The sequence below is a fragment of the Pelodiscus sinensis genome, chromosome 24 (genome assembly GCF_052426305.1).
Source record: "Pelodiscus sinensis isolate ZL-2025 chromosome 24, ASM5242630v1, whole genome shotgun sequence".
In the NCBI taxonomy this organism is placed as follows: domain Eukaryota; kingdom Metazoa; phylum Chordata; order Testudines; family Trionychidae; genus Pelodiscus; species Pelodiscus sinensis.
The window spans coordinates 12,553,581-12,576,659 of NC_143075.1; the positions used below are offsets into that span (position 1 = coordinate 12,553,581).

The 23,079-nt window shown below is 41.1% G+C and overlaps 1 protein-coding gene across 2 annotated transcripts in view; it reads right to left on the bottom strand.

The window, feature by feature from the left end:
• RERE (arginine-glutamic acid dipeptide repeats) overlaps positions 1-23,079 on the bottom strand; it is a 473,712-nt gene that overhangs the window by 375,469 nt on the left and 75,164 nt on the right. Inside the window, exon 1 of one of the 2 annotated variants that reach the window (XM_075906795.2) lies at positions 1,353-1,492. The exons of the other annotated variant lie outside the window; for it this stretch is intronic. The gene's annotated coding sequence lies outside the window, so the exon portion shown is untranslated. Of the gene's footprint in view, positions 1-1,352; positions 1,493-23,079 lie in introns of those variants that run through there. 2 annotated transcript variants of the gene reach the window in all.

Sequence of the window (23,079 nt, forward strand, 5' to 3'; positions counted from 1 at the left end):
GGGTTGGAGAAAGACAAAAAAGCTTTTAAATGTGGCTCCCACACAATTCTTCAACTTGCTGTAAAGCATCTAAAATGTCTGCCTTGTGCTATTTTACTAGGCAATATATCTATTGAAACATGTGAACTGCCTTTAAGAACAAAAATCTGACAAAAATGCAGAGTGGGTTGCATGTCTGGAACTAATTGCCCACAAATCAATGGCTTTACAATGAAATAATGTTGCCCTGTCTGTAAGATTTTAAACTCTATTTACTTTAATTTTGAGTTCCTAGAAGAAATTCATTGCTGGCATGTAGAATATTTTAAATTTAGACTCAACATATTAAGGGCCACATTCCTCTTCTCAAGTTTTATATCACAAGTCTTAAAAAAACTGACTAATTTTAAATGAAAAATTCGCCTCCTTGTCAACTGCCATTTTCATTCATATACAATTAAAAAAGAAACCCATATGGTTGAAAGAAAGCCATCCAGTCACACAATACCCCATGCAGTGCAATGCCACATGTACTCAAGAAAGGCTTAAAATGGATTGTAAAACAAAATAGAGCTGGTTTCATCCTCAAGAACAAGAAAATGGTCAAGTAGGTCTCCCTGTCACAATCTAAAAACAGGGTTTGAGCAAACATTATAAAAGAACCTTACACCAAGCACTGTACCAATTAAAATTTAAAAGGCATTCCAATGCACTCCTGCATCTCAGCAAGTGGAATGAAAGTGGATTTTCAATCAAACAAGAAAATTTCATTGTTCACCTCACTTGCATAAAAATGATTTAGAATCAAAACGTTTGCTCTGCTTAGCTAACTTTGTTAGACTGAAAACATGCAAACGCAAAAACCTGTGACCTTAAAGCACTCTGAGCTTGCATCTGGACCAATAAAAGCTATCACATCAACATGATATGTGAGCCAACTTTCCTTGAAAATCTGCATTAGCCAGGAGGGCAAAAATAAATGCATCAAGACAAAAACAGTTTCTCTAGCCAGGTGCTTTCTGTTATATATAGTAAGAGTGGCTGGCTCATCATTATATTTAAGACTAGTAGAGTGACCATCTCAATATTCTCATCAAAATACAAACTTAATTTTGTGCAGCGCCTTTCATGTACTGCAAACTAGAGTTACAGAGTTAAGCAGTAAATACACCAGTTTATCAATCCACTCTAAACTCACATCTATAACATGACCTGCAGCAGATTTGATTTCCTCCAATTGTAGCCCACTTACAGGAGTCAGAAGCAGAGCCCTAGCATCCCAGGACTTCAGAACAGGGTGCAAGGTTCCTGTCCATCTCAGCAGCCCCGCAGGACAGCCCCCTCCCTCCACTTCCTTTGCGCTGCACACTCACCCAGCCAGCCTGGGGCTTTAAGCTCTGTAGTTCCTGGAAGAGCCGGACAAACAACTTGTCTGCAATTCTAGCAGCTGCTACAGACTGACCCCTGTGGACTTTGTGGTTCTTCTCCGTAGCCCTGCAGAGCGGGGGGCTGCTGCTTTGTACGACAACATGCAGGACCATGCAAGGCCCATGGAGAAGAGGAAGGGAAGGCAGGCAGGTAGGAAAAGGGGTGATAAGGAAGGAAAGGAGGAGGGAGGGGGAGAAATACAGTTGGTGAACAAAAGGAGGCCCCCTCTTCTCTATTGTAGAGTAGCTTGGCCAGGCCGTGGAGCAGGCGGAGGAGAGAGCAGCATTGCCCGAATTGGAGACTGCCCGCCCTGGGTGCACAGCCAGACGCCTCCTGGCTTGCTGCAGTTGGCTCCCCTCAGCACATGCACAATGTACTGCTGCTCCTCCTCTCGCAAGCTCCGAGTCCTCAGCTGTTCGGCTGCAGACACTTCCACATGCCTCTGTGACCCAGTCTCTTTTCTTTTACCCAGACACCAGGAGGAGGAAAGAGAGACAGAAGCACAGCCTCCCAAAGACAACAGGCGGTGGAGAGAAAAACCCGGAGCGGAGTCCGGGAGCAGCGGCTCAGGCCATGCACAGGCACACGGGGGAGCACGCTCGGGCTGCCTCTCGCTCCAGTACCAATTACACCACGAAACAGACTCAGGCTGTGCCAGGGGCTCGGTGTCGATCCCTTCAGCGCCGTGCGCGCGCGCGCACATTCCAATCTCAGGCAGTGTTGGATGCTTGATACCTAACCCTCCAATGCACAGGCGGAGAAACCGGACTCAACTCCTTGTTCTCTTTAGCGGAGGTGCCTGACCTTCTCCTGGCCACTCCGCACTCTCCTCCTGCCTCTCCCTCACGCACACAGACTCAGCTCTCCATGCTACTCGTGCTGCTCTCCATGCATCTTTGGCCATATAGGCGCGCGCGCACACACCTCCACTCTCCTTCAAGCTGACGCTCTTGCCTCTCCTCCTCCATCCCCCCACTCAGCCCAGCCGGAACCGGAGCTGTGTGATTGATGGCAGCTCTTTAATAGCGTGGTCAGCTAGAAAATGCATCTGCAAGCAAGATATTAAAGAGGCAAAGCATCCCCGGGAGTGATCAGCGGCTCACATGGCTGCAGCCAGGAATATTAATGAAACAAACCTCCTTACATCTACAAATGCAGATCAAAACACAGGGGGGTGGGAAAAATGCAGATAAAAACCAGAGGGGTGGATGGAAGCACACACAGAGCGTTTGTTCCAGTGATGGATAAGAGAGAGACAAGTCTCTCTGGTGTCACATTAGACACATTTCTATACAATGATTTTGTTGTTTATTCAACCAGTAAGCCATTTTGTTAAAATCCTCCCCAACTCTCACCCCCCTTTTTCAAAAGAGGCTAAAGCTACATCTGCTGAGCAAGGCACCTCTCAAATGTGATTTCATTCAAATTAATCTAATAAAAAAATACACACACACTCATACCAGGTGGCTTTAAACAACATGATCCTTAGCTACCAGACTCAAGTATCACCCCTATTCTTGCTTAATGCAGTAATAATAAAGTCTTGCAGCTGCCTGAAATGACCAGTTTCATTTTTGGAGTACAGCTTTTTAGATCTCTAGTGCAGAATAAAGTGTAGGGGCTACCAAAAAAAGTTCTTTATGCAATCCATGAATGGTGGTGATGCACAATATCTTTTCTGTCAAACAAATAAAAGGTTTAGTTCTATAGTAATGATGTTTTATCCATAACTAAATGACAAGCATATACTATGGTACTGCTTTATGAACCTCCCAACTAGCATCCAAAAAAAAAGTCAAACCGAAGTTTGTGATCACTTGTTTCTGTATCAAGTCCACAAGAATGACAAGTATTGCCACACCAGCCTTTTTTTTTCCTCCCAGATACTGTACATTATGGTCTGATTTGTATGGTCTATATGACTTTATTCACAAGCATTTATATGGCGCTCATCGCTATAGTTAGTGTCCAAGTCATTCTCAATATAAAGGTACACATTTATAATTATAACATCTGTCTGCTAGAAATAGCTGCCTACATCACCAACACAGCTAATGTACAAATAGCTGATCAAGTATAACACCCTTGCCACCCTGACAGGCAGCACTGATCAATACAAATAGAAGGTGGTATGTAGTGCAAGCCTGGCTCTGTTGCAAGATCCACTATACATTAGCTTCTCAACAGGAGCCCATCCTAGGGGAAAACGTGCTGCTTGAAAATAAACTTCTTAACCAAGTAGCTTTGTGATAGCTCCACACCCATCAGAGCTGAAATCAATCCCCAAGTACAAAGCAGCTACACTGCATTTAATTCTTTATTCAATTTTTCTGGTCAATTATGCAGATAAAAACCAGAGGTGTGGATGGAATTATGGCCTAAAACATGGAAAACGATGGAAAATAATGTATTTCTTCAGTGCCCACTTAAGAAAGTGTTTTCTTTCAAATGACATCCAAAAGAGTTTTCTTACAGTAAGCAAACACTACTTCCATTTTCATGAAATATATCCTATTTGGCTGGATTTTCAAAGGCACCTATCTAGTTACCAGAATTTCAATCACTTAGGCACCTCTGAAAATCATTTAAGGCATTTTTTTATTCAGTTTCCATTAAAGATGCCAAACAAAACAAAAATTACATGGTTCACTGAGATTAGCAAGATAGGAAAATTGAGTTATATTCCTGACTTGACCACCGACTTGCTCTTGGATCTCAAGACAAGTCTCAACCTCACTGGGCCTCATTCACCTCCATCTATAAATTGTATCCAATAATTTCCATTTGTACATCAGAAATCTTTGGATGGCAGAAGTTAAGTAAGTTCAAAGGGTACGTCTTCACCACACACTTTTTTCAAAATAAGCTATTCCAGAATAGTTATTCTGAAATAGATTTTTTTGCAACAGCACATCTACACAGCAGGGAAGCCTCAAAATTAGTGCAAGGCAGGCTTCCCTAATATAGATGTACTTTCAATATAGAGCCCCAGGAGGCATAACTTAGTACCTCACCAGGGCCATTCTATTTCGCAATAGCCACAGTGGGCATCTACACACATCTTATTTCAAAACAGCTATTCCTCGTAGAATGAGGTTTACAGATTTCAAAATAAGCCGTCCATTATTTTGAAATTATTTTGAAATAACGGAATGGGTGTGTAGATGCGTGCAGTTATTTTGAAATAACACTAGTTATCTCAAAATACGGTGCAGTGTAGACGTGCCCGAAGTGTTAACAAGACTCAAACTAACTGACCAGTGTTGAGAACACCCCTCTGAGCTAGGGAAACATTATCTCAGCTACAAAGATGAGCAAGAAGAACTGCTTGCAAAAGAGAGCACAGCACTTAGACATTCGTGGCCATTCTATTTAATTTGTGAAAGATTTATCTGAGAATTACACTTACAACTCAAATACTATTTTCTAATAGGTGCTATCTCCTTCATATTTGCCAAACCCACTCTCTGGTGGAAGCCAAATGCTTTTATTCAATCTAGTTCTCCCACTGAGGAGGGACACAATATATTACACCAGATAAGAGACTGCTTTTCAAACTGCACAATATAAAGATTCAAGGAAGGATATCTGTAAATGGGAAACAGGGATTTCTAAAAATATATAAAAGATCAGCTCACTGTGATCAGTTTTAAAAACATCACACCCATACATTAAACAAAAAAAAAATCACTAGAAAACATGCTATGGCCAATAATCTTGCATTGACCTGGAGAAAGTGAATTAATAGATTTTTTTCAGTGTGTCATTTCTGTAACTCGCACTACAGAATATTTCTCATATGTCATCTTTGGTCCAGTCTGCACAATTTCTCTGTGTTGTGCAAAAAAACGACAACTCCAATCCATGGAAAATCCAGCCCAGATTTCACAGGAGTTTCCATTTATCAAAACAACCCTGTCATGTTGAGTACCATTAACAGATAATGAAAGGAGACAAGGGATGCAGTTACAAGCAAAGCACTCTGCATTCTACAGGCCTAAGCATGCAGCCAAGTGAGCTGACATCTGACTATTATAAGCATTATAATTAAATAGAACACCTAGTTTAAGTAACATTACAGTTGTGACACAACCCAACAAAAGCTAGGAAATCCAAAGATAAGGCTTTGACACCCTGTCATTAACTCCTACTATCCTGTATGTTTGTTGTCTTCTGTGTATCATACACAATCTGCTTCAAATAACTAGAAAGTCAATCTTAACGTCCAATTTCCCACCTTTTGCTGATTTCCATGGACACTAACATTGTATACTGCACCTCTGTGTTTCAGCTTGTGAAAGAACCAGCACTTAACATGGCAGAGTGACATACAGTGTGTTTTTAAAGGGCTATAAAGGTGCTATTTTCTAGACACACTTCATAGAACACAAATAATTCATAACCTCTTGTGAGAGCTTTACAAAATTTGAAAAACATGAAACAGTTATACCCCAAGGCCACAAGATCTATATGACAACTGCTTTCAAAGTTCCTTTTGAGAGATTTAGCTATCATGAGGTATGCATAAATATTTCACCCACATACTAGGAAAACTGCTCCAAAGGTGCTGCTTAAAACCTACCAGCTAAATATATATACTTTGGTAGGTAAAACTAATTATGAGAATTTAATTTGATCCTATAGATCACATAAGAATATCATAATGTTTTAAAGACCAAAAACTAAGAAGTTCCCCATATAACACTTAGAAGCACTCAACACCTACACAGTCCAGCTTTTTACTTTTTAAAAATGAGTTTCCACACATTGTCCAGTTAGTGTCACTACCAAGCAAAGTGTGTTAAGCCCACTTTCAAACAGAACTCTTGATTTTAACGGTCTTCTAAAAGCAGGTTTAATGTGCTTTTGCCTGGCTCATCTAGGCAACAAGCATAACACATTAAAGCCATGTTAAGCTGAACCTATTTTTGAAAATAGATTTAACTAATGTTGCTTTTTTAGGACTTGATCTACATCAGGCTTTCTTGGCAGTGTTTCTCCATTGTTTGCACCACTGCTAGTACTGCTCCTCCCCATTTTTTGACCAAAATTTTCACCTGTACTAACAGTGCATACTCAAAAGCAGAAATAACATTTGGAAACCTATGTTAAAAATAAACCCAATATACAGCTAGCCTAAGACTGAAAAATTACAAAACAAAACTACTCATTAAAACAGTTAGCTGCAACATTTTTTGGCCTCATCCATGGGTGGAAATGGCTTGCCTGCTAGTGTCAGAAATAAACCATAGAAGAGTGGTTCTCAAATTGTGGGTTGGGACCCCAAAGTTGGTCACAAGACTGGCATTAGATGGCTGGGGCCCAGAGCTAGATCCCAAGCCCCATCTGAAGCCCAACCCAAAAGGTTTCAGCCCTGGGCAGCACAGCTCAGCTCAGGTTATAGGCTCCCCGCCTGGGGCTGCAGGCCTTGCGCCCTCTCCCCAGGGCAGCGTGGCTCAGGCAGGCTTCATCCTCCATCCTGGGGACACGTAGTAATTTGTTGTCAGAAGAGAGGCATGGTACAATGAAGTTTGAGAACTGCTGCCACTGAAAGTGCACTACAGCTTACAACATCAGCTTGCATTTTGCCATCCGTGTTAAGAAGTCTGGCACGGTTTACTATAAGGAGCAAACTGTTTTCAATCTTGTTTTTGCAGGCTAGAAGCAATGTACATTCTTCACCAGTTGCCAATAATGGATCTTTGTATGAAGACATCTGTGGGTAGAGTCTTGTTAAGAGCTAAGTATTGCTGTCTGTATACTGAGCAAGGTAATTCAACTCAAAGGAGGAGGTGGGAGACAGTGCCTGCCAGCACAGGATACATGGAGCTCCCCCTCATCTCCGGAGCTGCACTAGGTAGGCACCCAAATTCCCTACCCCCTCCAACCCAGACCCCACACCTCAGCCCCCTTCTGAACAGTGCCTCCTGCCTAGACCCCACAGCCCTAGCCCCCCTCCTGCACCCTTCTTCATGGCCTGATGCCAAACCCCCAACCCATTCCTGTGCCCTTCCCTCCCAGACCCTGTTCCTGCACCCTACTACCCCGCCAGGGTTCCCTATAAGTTGTGCTCTTGAGCAGCTACTCAGATGATTTAAATGCCGCCCAGATGATTAGCACACACAGCAGTACATGTTTCTACTGGTGGTGTACATCCACACATACCTCTGTGCACATTTATTCTGCACATGGATGGAAAAAATTAGAGGGAATACTGCCACCTGCCCAGATCCTGCACCACCACCCCAGCATGCTTCTCAGTAGCCTCCCCCTCCCATACTGAACCCCATCCCCTTTTTGGCCCTGCCACAGAGCCTACAAAATCTACTAGCCCCAGACCCCTAGAAGTGTTAATATGGTCCTTGGAGCACCCTCCCCCCCAGGGCAGAGTGTGAGAGGAAGCCCACCACCCTGAGTTGCATGAGTGCCTTTTTCTGCTTATCAGCTGGGAGCTTCATCCATGAGGGTTTTTTCCTCCCGTGTCCCATCTGCATGTGACACTCAATTGATTTTTCAGTGGGTCACTGACCTCTCCACCCAAAACATTTCCCCTCCCCCGTGCTAAAAATTTATCTGAGTCTCATCTCTGGTATAAGATGGAATGGAGTTTTGGCTAGATCTCTAATAGGACTGCTTGTACAGCAGAGGTAGTTAAACCAGCACACTAAAATAGTTACTTTTTAAAACAAATTTAGTGCAGAGCAGCCAATTTTTAGATAAGCCAGTTTTCTTCCACAGAATTCCCAGACAGCATCGGTGTTCATTATAGATTATGAACCTCCACAATTTCTTTTCTTTTTTTTTTTAAGCTCTCTTAATTATGTGAGGGAAAGATCACCTGTTAAGCAGCTCTCTCTCTCGCATTTCTTCAGTTTAAAAATAGTGATTTTTTTTTTTTTTTTTAAAACCTTAGCTTTTAAACAAGGAAAAAATAACTCTCTCCTTTGGACTTACACCTTTGAACACCAAGTGACATCCCAGCACAAAAACTGAAACCCTGAAAGTAACTATTAACTCTGACATTTCAGTACTCTGGGAAAGACGACCTTGCCAGACAAGTAGAAATCCCAGAACCTCAAGTGAATCCTAACCTCATTTTCATCCAATTAGACCTTTCTATTCCTGAACATTCCAAGCACTTACCTTGCCATAACTGTCATCTGCTGTTTGAAAATGGAATGTTTCATTTTCAATGACTTATATGAAATGCTCTGAATGTGATTTTACATCATCTCCTATCTCAGAACAGAAAGAGGGAAAACGGGAGGTAAAACACTCTACAATTGCAACAGCGATCATGTATCAGTACTGACCTGTCAGCTAACAGGCAGAGTCTTATATTTGGTTTAAGGACCTGGGAGAAGTATTGAAACAATTACAGATGTACAGGCTGTGTACAAAACTCAGAGGACTGTCTGACAAACATGAATTCCATTTGCATGTCTTTGAAATTACCTACTACATAAATTATTAGAAGTAAATACTATTTTGCCATAGGGAGGAGGAGAAAGTTTTTCCACCAAAGAGCTTATGGATACTGACAAGATGTTTTACATACTAGCAAGTGTTCAGACTTAATTCACAGCAAAAGAATTTTCTGTTAAAGTACATAAGAATGAATTAAACAAAGAATTCCCATAATTATTGTCCAGTCTTTATCAAATACTAATTTTTGGTAACAAGGCGAACCGTCCGTCTGTCCATCTTGTGAGGCTCTTCCTCACGCACACACACAGTTAAGAGTACTCATGCACAATTCTGAGCCCTGGTCTGAATTCAAATACTTTAAAGGCTTAGTGTATGGTAACTAATCCAATTTCTAAGTTATAAAAGTATTGACCAGAACACTATCACTGAAGATGGTAACATTCTACTTCCTGGAATTTATGGTTATAGGAATTTGATGGCTTAAACTTTATAAACGAACTCTGTGGTAACTGCCTTTTTTCAAACACCAGGTCTAAAGAAAAATAGACCATATAAGCAGTTATTTACCACAAGAAAAATAATTAACTAGCAAGCTGAGCAACCAGCTTTCAGGTACACACATCCATGAACCAAAAGCATTGTTACAGTGTACTATAATGACAAGAGACTTCAAGAATTACACATTAACAAAACTGAATTATCATGAGTCATTTTCAAGTCTCATACCTCATCGAAACTAAGAATTAAAATAGCATGAAGCTAGAACATTTATACTATACTGTTCAGTAACGCCTAGGTCACCTAAGATTCTTTAATTCAGGGGAAAGGAACTTTTTTGGGTCAGGGACTACTGACCCACAGAAAAATCAGTCAGGGGCTGCACACAACTGAAAAAAATTCACTGACTTGGTCCCTGCCTGAGAAGGAGACACTCCCCACCTTCTCCTTGCACACCAGAGCCTAGAGGAGCCCACGCCAATAGTATTTGTGCACTACAGCCCCACAGAGAAGGTCTAGCCTAGGTGTTGGGAGTACCAGCATGGGCTCCCCTATGATGGGGGTAGCTCTGAGCCTCAGGGGCTGGATCCAGGCAAGCTGGATGCCAGCCTTAGATGCTCCACCCTCCATTAACTCAACAGCTTCACACAGGTTCAAGACAACACGACATGTCCACAGCACATTTAACTGTTAGCTGCGGCATCAGCCAACAAATTGTAACATACCTTTTTTCTTCTAATGTAGATCAAATCCTAGAGCCAGTTTCACAAACCAAATGCAATGAAGTATATCAACAGTTCAACCCACATAGCATTTCACATTATTGAGGATAAATTATTCTCCGTCATCTGAGCTTTTTCTTATTAAATATGAGTAGCATATTTCTTAAATGTATCCACAAGAAATGTGTACGGCTACTAAGAACCCCATCTTTTTCAGGGACTCAACTATTCTTATTTTATACAGGATTGGAGGCATCTCAATCATCTGCAATACAACTTAGAATAATACTACCACTACTAACTTCTCTACATGGTCAAAAGTCAAGCCATGACCCTCTTAAGTGCAGTGCTCTCTGCATGGTAATATTCTGAGCTATGCAGCTCTGCCGCGATCTAAAGCTTGAAATAAACCCTTCAAGGTGCCTTAAAATCCTAGGAAAAGAGAGCACACTATAAAATACATTTTGCACTTTTCAAAATTCACTCGAGATCAGGTTGGATATATGTTTCAAGACAACTGCTCTTTGAAAGGACTAAACAGTTTGAAAAAGAGCTCTCTCATTCAGTGAAGACTAGTGGGTAAAATGACAAAGAGGGTCATATGGATGAATGAGCTGAGGAACTCAGGGACTTGGCAGGATGCTTAAGATGAGGTCCCTTATGTACTTAGATATCTGCTAAACGTAATAAATTCAGTTGAGGGAATCTGACCAAGCTGCTAGAAAGCAAGTGGTGAGAAAAACAACTTGAAACCCCAGCTGGAACTTCCACAGCAAGAAATCAAAACAAACTAGGCTAGATAGATATTTCATCAAATATGATCATGTATGCAAATCAGAGAAATTAACTTACACGGCATTTCTCACTTTGGTTTGTTTCCCCTACTACTTAGCAGCAAATACAGAAACTCCAAAGTAAGAAATGGCACACTGTAAATGCAAAAACCTGAAAACAAAAACCTTGAGTTTGTGGTACAGATAAAACAAGATACCAAGACACTGGGTAACTACAGCTTCTCTTGGACAAAAGTACTTTTTATTTTAGAAAATGCCATTTTAAAGTCAAGGAGAAAGTTGGGTTGTACAGACAAAATGTAACAAGTGTAAAAGAATGTTTAATTTAAGTAATATATATTAGCTTTTAATCAAAGAATAAGCAACATTAGAGTCAGCACTAACTTTGCTTTAGCTGAATTTTTGTTTTTAAGTAAAAAGGAAACATTTGGAAGTATGAAATTCTGATTAAAATAGAAGCGCGAACGGAAGGAGTGAGGCTAATGCATTTCTTAACTTTTTTATCAACGTAATTTTAAACAAACAATAAAAGCTACCCTGATCGTTGCTTGAGATTTTAAATATAAAGTAACTTTGCAAATGGAAAATATGATACTCTATCAAACAGCCTGTGGTATGTTTAAACTATTATAAAGTAAAGCTTGCTCATTCTCACAAGCTAAAGGAAACTGACTGCCAAATGCTTCCTTTACAATCTCTCCAGAATAGGGCAGATCCTCTACTAAGAGATTTTCCTGACATACCAAATGTAGCAGATAAACAGATATGCATAAAAACTTGCTGGATTTATTGAAGGCATAGCGAAGATCAGAAATGTGACTAGAGCTCTCAACATTTTTAATACAATCGTTTTACATTGAAGGGTTTTTAAAAAATTCAACAGACGTTTTAAAAGTGACAACAGTCACAGGATGTGACCATTGCTATATTAATCTTTCCCTCAGGAGGGTCAGATAAGCTTAAAAACAGGAAGTCTGTACTATAATGCTGAAAATGTTAACAGTCTGGAACCACATGACTATAGTTCAGTTATGGATTCATTTGTAAAGGGGACTAGCCAGTAAAGAAAGTGCAACACACACGGAAGTTATGATCCTGAGAGACCAAAAGGTAAAAAATCCCCAAAAGGTAAAAAATCCCCAATTTCATATTAGAAAGTGGCTATGCAGGGATGCAACTAATCTACGTTTTATTTTTAAATGGGAAATTGAGGGAAAGGAAAAGCAGGGGAAGCCAAGTGTTTCTCCTGCATCACCACCATCCATTTACAATAGCTCTGTAAAAATCATGGTAATAGGCGGCCACTCTCAACTTCATAGCAACACTTACTATTTGTCAATAATTAATACTTCCCAATTTGATTAATAGATGTCTTGAGACATATACCAATATCAGCAATTGCAACAAAACGTTAGATGTGCATCATCTTACCTCCAGACTGATTCTATGTTAACACTAAACAATTTCAGATTAGCAACCAGAGCTTTTAGCCTATGGTTCCCTTTCCATTTTAAAGACTACTGCAAAAAAATGTAATGTAAAACTGCACTGCTCAGAGAGCAACATGGACCTTAGGTCACAGACTTATTTCATCAGATCTGAGGAACTCAAACATATTTTTATTTATTTCAAAGACATCAGGAAGCATTCTTAGAAGCAAATACCCCAGCCATAAAATTAGAATTTCTTCCACATAACTAGGTCTTAAGCCATACATAATTCTTAAAAGAAACTACAGGTAAAATATTTTATTTCCTTCACAGACAAATCAATAACCAGGCGTAGTATAGAATAATAAACACAGACCTCTAGAGGTACCAATTAATAACTATGACTGGTAATAAGCAAGTTAAGTAATGGTTAATTGACTAGATGGAATTTCCATCGACTACACGACTAGTCGATAGGCACTTGTACATTTCAAAGGAGGAATGCTGAACTCCATGTGCAGCCTGGGGCCACTGGGAAGTCCCGCTGACACTGGGTGCACGTGGCATGCCAGCTTTGAAATATACAAAAGTCCCCAGCAGGGGCTCGTGTGCATTTCAAAGTAGCAGTGCAACATGGAACCAGGGGTCAGCAGGGACTCAGAGTCCCCTGCTGGCCCCAGACTCCATGCTGCGCTGCCAATTTGAAATGCCACACCGAGCCAGGTTTAGCTGGGGACTCCCCAGCAGAACCTGGGATCAGCTGGGGACTCCCCAGCTAACCGCGCATTCCGTGCAGTACAGTTCCGTGGAAATGCCACACTGGAGCCTGGGATCTGCTGGGGAGTCCCCAGCTGATCCCAGGCTCAGCAGTGCAGTGCTGCCACTTTGAAGTACCCTCTCTTCCTCCTCCCCCCACCCCTTGCTGCCTCTGATGGGAGGGAAGGGGGAGGAAATGGACTAGTCCTTAGCTGGTAATAGAGACTCAAATATTAGGGTAGCCATGGCCAATCTGCAGCTCACAAGCCACATTTGGCTCCCCCCACCCCCCCAAAGTGCGTCTCACAAAGCCTGATGTGGCCAAAAAGCCTTTAACCATGTTTCTTAAAGGGGCATTCTTTTTTTTCAATCGACAACTCTGGGGGGCTTTTTTTTTTTTTTGCTTGACAACTCCTCCCTCCGGCTCTTTGCACTATATGCACAACTATTTTGGCTCTTTGCCTGTAACCGGTTGGCCACCCCGTATTAGGGTTTGATTTGTTTGTATTGCTTAATGTACAGAAATGCTGATGTAAGAAGGTTAATTTTGTTTGTTATGGGACAAACTAAATGCATCTACATGTATTATATTTTCAGCAGGTTCTTATGCAATAGGTAGCTATAAAAGAGTTAAGAAATACTTACCTGGCCATATTCCTTTAGGGTATTTGGTGAGTGAAAAATAGTGTAACCTTCTTTGAAATTTCCAAGTATAATCACACTAGTCTGGACTAACTGTTTCACTCCATCTCTTGATATAATGCAGTCACCACAAATTGTGTAAATAAATCTAATGTTTTTAGGAAGGATGTGCAATTTTTCCCTAGGTATTTTCCTTTATGGCATGTCAGAATGAGAATTTGGCACCAAAGTCCCTGATTATCCATTTAGCTGTCTCTGGCTGGAAAGGAAACACTATAACTATCAACTATAAGGAAGATGCATTGCATATTAGATGTTTAGTAAGTGTATAATCTCCATCAGATCTGGACAAGTTATTTCCAACAAAGTGCTGTACTTAAAAAAAAAATTAAGAAATGCTTCTCTCTGATTTTTAACTTGCACATGCAGTCTTGTATTTCATAACCTCACTGGAAAAATCCTATGGATCACAGAAATATCTTAAAAACGTCATTGTATGTTCTAATCTAAAGACATCTTCCCTGATGAAAGTAACAGATTACAGATGATGAAATAGTAAAGCACAAACTGATCCACATGTGACTCTCAAAGGCACATTACTAAAGTACAAACATGCACTTAAGAAAATATTTAAAGTGTTCTACATGCAATTAGAAGAAAAGAGACATTCATGGACAAAGGAAACAGACTAGGTATCATGACAATTTGCACTCACTGCTAACACATGTTCCTGGCATAGAAAGAAATCACAATATTTCAGAGCTGCTACACTGGCAGAAATAAATGAGGTACACTGTCTTAATCAACAAGGTGGCTTACACTAGGAACCAGCATCTGACAGCATTTATGAGTTAGCTCTTCCTAAAATATAGCCAAGTTTTAATACGCCACCTACTGCTCAACTCTTAAATGCCATTTTAAAACTACAATAGAACAGTGGTTCTCAATCTTTCCAGATTATTATACACTTTTCAGGAATCTGATTTGTCTTGCATACCCCAAGTTTTGCCTCATTTGAAAACTACTTGCTTACAAAAATATTAGATAAAAAAAGCGTTAGCATGCTATTATTGAACAATTACTTGTTTATATTTTACTATGCTAGCAGGCTGTGCCAATCCCCTTCTCTCTGGCCTCTTTCACAGCTAGAGAGCGTGAAAGCATGGTGACGTCATTGTTGCACAAAAGTAAAAACTTTATATAGAGAAAATTATAAATCAATAGGAATATAATTTCACTCACATTTCAGCTTACAGTATATAAAGCAGTATCAACTGAATAAGTAGTTGTATGAACATTTAGTTTGTACTCATTTCACTAATGCTTTTTATGTAGCCGGTTCTAAAATTAGGTAAATATCTAAAGGAGTTGATGTACTTCCTGGAAAACCACCATAGAAACCGTGCAAATTCAGGAGAGCCATAAAACCAGAAGCTATGCAGAACCCTGAATTAGTGGTTTGACATGACTTTTTACTTTAGCATTTCAACCAAAAAATGGTACCTAAACACTCAAAATTAGTTTTTTTTTAAACCCATCTGTAAGCAAGAACACAAGATTCTCTTCCTACCAATAACAGCAGTTGAAAGGTTTCATTCAAATGCACACGTTACTCAGAACGTGGACCTAGAAGGAATAAAACCAGAACAAATGTATCTGCCAGTGAGAGAGAAGGAATGCTTTCAAGCAATTATGAATAAAACTTCATGGCATTCATTAGGTTGTGTAAAAGTTGTATTTTTTCTGTAGCATCTAAACAATGCCTAATCCTTGATTAGGGTATTGACATAGAAATGTTTGAATTTTAATGCTGGTGTTTTGTCAATAAAAAGTATTCGTGTACATTTCACAAGTTCATTAATAATCCATTAAGACAACCTAAATTAAATCTTGGCAAGCAACTTCATCATGAAACAAAATCTGCTTTTTTTGGTTTGTAAGAACTGAATGTGCCAAGTGTGACACATTAAGATGTGAAAACACATTTTAAAGGTTACACTCTGAAACTATTTCAACATCTCTAATAAAGGTATCATTAAGCTGTTGCAGAACAAACACTACAGTACTTATTTCATTTTTAACTTGCAGTTTGTCAAGTTTCAGAAGGGTAATTTTAGACAGACCAGAGTGTTACTATAGTAAACCTCAATAATATAAACATCTATATGCATGCAATTCCACACACGCTGACAGTGAGGACAATTCCCATTTTTTCCAGCATAAGTATTATTTCAAATCATTCACATAAGTGCCAACATGCACCTTGCATTGTTTAGTTTCCTTGGGAATGCTAACGTGTGTACTGCAAATACTGATTGAAGAGTCAATTAACTAGAGGGGGAATGCTTGCAGCAAAAAATTAAACTAAAAATAATCCATTTACCGGCAAAGGCAACACTTAAAAGCTAGCTAAACTATAATCAAAGTCTATTTTCCAGCTTTGATAGTAAACACAATTGTTAAGAGTGGTTAAAACTCAAGACCGTTAAGCATGCAATTTCAAGAAAGGAACATCTGCTTTACCAACCATATCCTTCTAATTTCCTTCTCACTCATACTGAAGTTGCAGCACATGCATTCTGGACTATAGTCCTACCTTGATTTACAAGATTACCAGCATGAAAAAAAATGGAAGACTCTTCTAGCCCCTAAATGAAAAAGGAAAATATTATTTTCCAAGTGGGTAGACAGCTAATCACAAATAGAAATGACACCCTGCTTTTCTTGCCCTTATTCCCTTTTACCTCAGATTAACTCATTACTACATTTGCTATTTGCACAATGCAAAACAGAAATGGTAGAGCTGCAGCAATCACAGAAAACAAGAACGGTTTTAAAATTTAATGAAAAAAGTTAAATTATGCATGTTACAAGCCAGTGATCTTGGTCCACACCAGGTCACAAATGGAGGGAATGACTCAGTTCCTGTGTTAACATAGCCAAACTGTTCTTTTCAATAGCAAGTATTTCTTTAAATTTGATTTGCCCTCAGTTTAGAAAAGCAGCAGGCCCTTATCTGACATTCGTTACTTTGGCTGATAATTTTAAAACCCTCAAAATTCCAATTTCCAGCTCGGGAGAAAGCAGAACCCAACAAGACTAAAGGAGCTGCAAACCATTAACCTCCTCATGAATGGGTCACTAACAGCACCAGTTCTGTGGGATACCAAGCACTCTAAGCTCTGACTGACATGAAGAGATGTTGAGTCGAGCAGTAACAGGGCTCCAAACAGAAGGTAGGGAAAACAAGAATCCTTCTCACATTTTCTTCCATAATAATGCTTTGTACCTTCCCCCCTTCCCACACTTTCCGCATTACAGAAAATACAACAGAGCCCCAGAACTGCTAAATCGTATTTAAGAATGCTGGCTCTCAAGGACCATTGTGATCAATCATTAATTGAATAATTTTATTCACGTATAGTTTCCAGGTATCTGTTAAAGAGCCTTGGGGCCTTAGGTCTGTCAGAAGTAAAGCTAATATTACATTCTAATCCCAGCTGATGTACTTAGCAAAGCTCAGGATGTAAAAGGATCCAGGTCTTAGTTCATAAGATTTGCACATAAAAAAGGCAAATTATTACTTTTTCCTGCCACACTTGAGTTTGAATCAGTTGTAGACTGAATGACTGTCACTTTACACTGTGATACCGTCTCCTCCTTCAGTTTAGGCAGAAGCTTCAGAAATCCTCATGAAACCCACGTCTTACATTTCACTATGTGGATCCATGAAGTCACAAGTTAGTGAAACTGAGGGAGGGGCAGGGGACAAGGCAGATTTTGTAGACTTGTTTACCTGACTCATTACTAAGTGTTGCTATATTCATGAAGAGGAACTTGTTGATTTTTTTAAAACAGATCTGGCTTTACTGCACTCACACTAGAAATAACCATCACCTTCAACTTTTTGGCTGTTTTTTAATTTATTACATATTAATAAAGTAGAATCCCTATCGTGCACACACAATATATATTTATAATCTAGGGGTTTTTAATGGAAACAGCAAGATCATCAAATACTGCAGACTCCAGCAGTTCTGTGACCTTTAAGAGTCTTCCATCCAGAGTCACAGCTTACAGAAAAATCTCTCCTGAACTCAGCCAATTCCTTAACTTTTTAAACTGTTTAATTACCACTGAACTCTCCACTTGGGGTTCACAAGCTGCTGGTAGCTAATTTCAATTTGGAAAAGAAAGGCAGCTGCAACCTTATGTTTGCCATTTTACAACTGTTGCAATCTATCCCTCTCTCCTTTCCACTTAGGCCAGGTCTACACTAAAGGGAAAGGTCAAATCAAGATAGCATCTCCAGCTATGTTAATTACCTAACTGGAGTCAACTTACCTTGGTTCTAGTTTCCCCACTGTCCCCACAGTGGGAAGCCAACAGAAGCAAACACTCCCATCAGTTTTCCTTCCTCTTCACAGCAGCAGGAGTACAGGCTGCTGATGGAGACACCCTCAGAGTTCTAGGTAGTGTGTCTTAATTAGACCCACTAAATCAAACTCTGGAAGATCAATCACAGCAGTGTTAATCTTCTGCTTAGTGAAGACATGGCCTTAGTCTATTAATCTAAATTTTTTAGCACTAGAGACCAGAAGAGACACCTTGTATATTGATGTGCCTTATGTTTTGTCCAATTATCCCTCTATTGAGTCCAATACTTTGTTTGGATAAAACATATCTTCTAGAAATGCATCCAGTCTTGACAGAGAAAGCAAGAGATGAAGAATCCACCACTTCCCTCAGCAGTTTGTTCCAGTGGTTAAATCACCTTGTTAAAAATGCATACCCTATTTGAAGCAAAATGCAGGACAATGTAGCACTTTAAAGACTAACAAGATGGTTTATTAGATGATGAGCTTTCGTGGGCCAGACCCACTTCCTCAGATCAAATAGTGGAAGAAAATAGTCAACCATATATACCAAAGGATACAATTTAAAAAATGAACACATATGAAAAGGACAAATCACATTTCAGAACAGGAGGGGGATGGGGGGGCAGGAAGGAAGGTAAGTGTCTGTGAATTGACGGTATTAGAGGTGGGGAGAGTGGGATGTTTGTGAGTTAATGGTATTAGAGGTGATAATTGGGAAAGCTATCTTGATAATGTGTAAGATAGTTCAAGTGTTTGTTCAATCCTCTTTGGAGAGTGTCGAATTTTAACATGAATGACAGTTCAGAGGATTCCCTTTCAAGTGCACATGTAAAAGGTCTTTGTAGCAGAATGCAGGTGGTTAAGTTTGACTTTGTTTGACTTGGGCTTCCAGCCATTTGTTTTGTTATGCCTTTTTTCATTAAGGGCTTGTACACTGGCAAGTTTTGTTGCCAAAATATCTTTTTTGGCAACAAAACCAGGACAGCATTCACATTGCAATGCAACAGAAGTTGTGAAAAGCACCCAGTTGTGGCAACAAAATACTTTCACCTCTGTAAAGGACTTGTGTGTCTCCCTTTCCTTTTACTACTGACAATCATAAAGTATATACTACAGTAGGTTTTTTGTCAAGTTTATTGAATTCCAGCATCTCTCTCTCAAGGTCTTATTAGCCACTCTGGCCAGCGCTTTGAACTCTGCTGTGCTGCAGCCATGTAAACAGGAAAACGAGTGAGTGAGTGAGTCCCCCACTTTGCAAACCCCAGAAACTTGAAAATCCATTTCTTCCTGTCTGGCACATTATATAGTGGTGCTCATGGCATCTTCTCAGGGAAACAGGATGGCTGTCACTCAAGATGCTCTCCTCCTTGAAGCACACTAGAGCTTTTGGATCTTATCTGTGTGTGAGTTGAAGAATTGGTGTGATCACAATGGCAAGTGAACTGTAGAAACTGGGACACATACAGTCACATTTCTCAAGTCATGTGTTTGAAGAGGTATGACTGACACACCCTACAATACAGAACCAAGATAAAGGAAATCAGCAGGCATACCAGAAGGCAAATGAGGCAAACAGGTGGTTTGGTGCTGCACCCAAAACATGCCATTTTTATAAAGAACTGGATGGAACCCTAGGTGGGAACTTCACGTCCACACCCAAGGAGAATGTGGATACTTCCCATAGCACAGTCAGAAACAGGAGTTAACCTGAAGGCAGAAGTTATTGATGAAGAGGTGGAAGCAGGTGAAAACGGGGAGGCCTTCAATCCGGTGACTGTCTGTGAGCCAGGCAGCAAGGAACTGTTCAAGTCTCAAGGTTTATGAGGACTCAGCAACTGGATGTGGTGCATGAAGCAACAGAGGAGATGCACGGTCACAAAACAAGGGAAGAGTTGCAGGTAAGTTGCTGTATGGTGAGGGCAGGTAGGGGATTGCTGGATATTGCAGCAGGGTGAGGGTGGGGTGAATGACACTGTCAGAAGTTGCTCTTGCAATTGAGAGGACGGGTAGCGCGAGGCGGCCAGAGCCTATACTACTGTGAGCTGGGTAAGCCCTGCGTGGGTCTGCAGTATGTGTAACAGAGCACAGATGTACAGCAATATCAATAGAATCTTGCTATGAGACGATGTCAAAGTTTTCCTGGGGTACTTATTGATTTTTTTCATGGAGATTCCGTGGCAGGGCTGCCATTTCTCCACTGCCATGGTACGACACTCTCCCAAACCACTGCTCAAACTGTTGCTGCAACCAAGGGGGCAAAGTTCCTTTGGCTGCGTAAGGAACAGAACCTTCCCCCCCCCCAATCCCGCTCACATCCAGAAGCAACCCTCTATGGTGGCACATGCAAAATTCTTTATCCAGAAACCCTCCATCTATCCCCACACACTCATTTCCACAATCAGATGGTTTTTTCCCCACCACACTCCACTCCCCATCAAAGCAGCTTTGTCTCTGACAGCTAGACATTAACACTATTGCAAGGTTTGCCAATAACATCTGCCTTCCCTCACCACCAAACATCCACCCTCTTGTGTATGACCATGATTCAAAGATATCAATGAAGACAAATATGATGCATGTTTCCATGAGTTTATTTTATGCAACAATCCACATCCATCGCTCTAGCCCCTGTGGAAGTTTGTAATAGCCCCTTGGTTCCGTGGGAATGCCTCACTCAGGATGAGGCAGGTAAGTAACCCCAACACAAATATCAGCTCCCCTCATTGTCAAAATGGTTCCTCAGAGCCTCCTTGATATCAATGGCTACCTACAGGCTCCTCTGACCGCATGAGTGTCTGGCTGTTCAAACTATGTGCCCAGGCACCATGTCTCACTGCTTCACCTTTACTCTCACAAATTACGTAAGCAACATCATGCGGCCACTACCTTGGGGATATGATTCTCCTAAAGGTCTGGCCTGCCATAGACACACCTCCATCTTCCTTTCAATCTGCCAAAGGCACATTCAACAATCATGCGGCAGCGGCTTAGCCTGTTGTTTAACCACGCCTCACTGCAGTCCAGGTGCCCCATTTAAGGCTTCATAAACCAGAGCTGTAAGGGGTAAGCCCCATCACCTGCAATTACTATGGTCATTTCCACATCCCCCCACTGTAATTTTCTGGTCTGGAAAGAAAGTCCCAGCCTGGAGCATTTTGTACAGGCCACTGTTCCTGAAGATGCATGCATCATGCACCTTTCCAGACTAGGGATGTAAAAATCTCAGTTTAATTAACCCGTTAAACGTAGTGTTTAACTTGTTAACCAATTAAGGGAGGAAGACAAGCTGGAGCAGCCTCCGCCATAGGCAGGGACAGTTCAATCCAGCCAAAGCTGCCCATGCCTACAGCAGGAGAGCTGCTCCAGCGTGGGAAGTAGAGTTGACAGCCCTAAGCAAGGCTGTCAGGAGGCGGGAGAGGGGTTGCTCCTGGGTACCAGTTAACCGTTACCTAGTAAGCATCATTCATTAAGGGTGATACTTATTGGGTAATCAGTTAACAGGTTACCCGTTCACATCCCTATTGCAGACCCCTACATTTCTGTGCATCAAACACCTACAGTAATCCACAAGCACCTTGTACTCTGTGGCAAGGCAGGGTGACACTAGCATGGGAATGCATGTGCCATCAGCATGGGAAGGCATGTGCCATCAACTGCCCCACCACAGTTTGGAAAGTCCATTTCAGCAAAGCCAGCCACAATGTCATTCACATTACCCAGAGTCGCACTCCTACGCACCACAATATGACGTATTGCCCTGCACGTTGCGTAAGTGCTGCCCCAAAGGTACACTTCCCCACTCCAAACCGATTTGCAGCAGAACAGTAGCAATTGTGAGCCATCGGCTTCTACAAAGCACTCAACACAATTATCTACTGAGAAAGCAGCTCTCTTTCTTGTGGCCTTGCACTACAGTTCAGGGGCCAGCTCAGCACACAGCTACAGCAAGGTTGCTTTACGCATCAGAAAGCTCTATAGCCACTGTGCTTCATCCCACATGACAATGCGAGCCCACAATTCAGAGCTGATTTCCCTAGCCCAAAAGCAACACACTAGTGTGCACAGCTGCTCCGTGACAGCCCAACACAATGCCACTTTGCTGCTGTCCTTGTCACTCACATTGTTGTCCGCATCCACGTCTTCTTCCTCTGATTTGAAGTGCATAAGAAGCTCTGTTGCAATACATGATATATTAAGCACACTGAATACAACATGGGAGAGAATTCTGGGATCCATGATTTCTCACAGCAGATGCTGGAGTTCACAGCAAGGACTGTCATTCAAATAGTGCAAAAGTAAGCCAGAAGCCCCGGGCGGGCTGGGAAGCAAAGAGGTGGTTGACGGGATGTTTTTCACATTCCCAAAATACCTAGCACTGTGTTGTGCATTCCCACAGTGCCTAGCAACTGAAGGTGATGACAAGCACTGTGGGATGCATACCTACATCATTTGCTCTCCCTCCTCCCCCCACCGTCAACAGAAAGAGCAAAGCAATGTAGCTATAATATGTCAACAGAGGATGGCAGTGTGAACATGATTTGGCTACTTTGGTGACTTATGAATGCTGACACTGCTTTCATCGCCAAATCTTTCCATTGTACATGAAAAGCCCTTTAGTACTCAGTCATGCTCAGTTCCTATTAGGATTTTTCATTTCTCTTATTTCAGAGAAAGCAGGCACTTTCACACCCCACATCAGCTTAGAGCCTCTCAATTAAATTACACATATCCAAAACCTCTCCACCTCCATAGTTAGCCTAAAACATTCTGTATTTCTAGTTCCATACAGAATATGGGAATTGACATACTGGATTAAGACCAATGGTCTATCTAGTCCAGTACATGTCTCTGGCAGTGGCCAGTATCACACACAATTATAGAATAAACGCCCACCAAAGGAGCCTCCCAAACTCCATAAATTAGGGTATGTCTACACTTGCACCCTAGTTCGAACTAGGGATGCAAATGCAGGCGACCGAAATCACTAATGAAGTGGGGATTTAAATATCCCGCGCTTCATTAT